This window comes from Gavialis gangeticus, unplaced genomic scaffold, assembly GCF_001723915.1.
Source record: "Gavialis gangeticus isolate Ggan-Ray unplaced genomic scaffold, GavGan_comp1, whole genome shotgun sequence".
In the NCBI taxonomy this organism is placed as follows: domain Eukaryota; kingdom Metazoa; phylum Chordata; order Crocodylia; family Gavialidae; genus Gavialis; species Gavialis gangeticus.
The window spans coordinates 178,597,168-178,597,667 of NW_017729032.1; positions in this window are offsets into that span (position 1 = coordinate 178,597,168).

Consider the following 500-nt stretch of genomic DNA (forward strand, 5'->3'; position numbering starts at 1 on the left):
AGAGCCTTGGGGGACCCCACTGGTCACAGGACATCATGATGACTGACTTCTATCAATTACTACCCTCTGGGTTCAACCATGGAGCCAATTTCCCAGCCAGAGAATCATGGTGGACCCAAGGCCACAATTGGCCAGTTTTGCCAAGAGGTGATCATGGGACACCAGATCAAAAGGCTTTTTTGAAGTCAAGATATATGACATCAATCTCTTCTCCCTTGTCCAGGTGATAGGTCACCTGGTCGTAGAAGGAAATGAGATTGGTCAAGCAAGACCTACCCACAACAAACCTGTGTTGGCTGTCCCTCAGAACTTTGCCTTCTGTTACCCTGTCAAAAATGGGTTTTTTTATATTTTTTTCCAAAATCTTCCCAGGGATTGAGGTCAAATTGATTGGCCTGTAGTTTCCCATGTCTTCTTTCCTCCCTTTCTTAAAGATGGGCACAACATTGGCCCTCATCCAATCTTCAGGTAGTTTGCCTGAACGCCACAAGTTCTCAAAT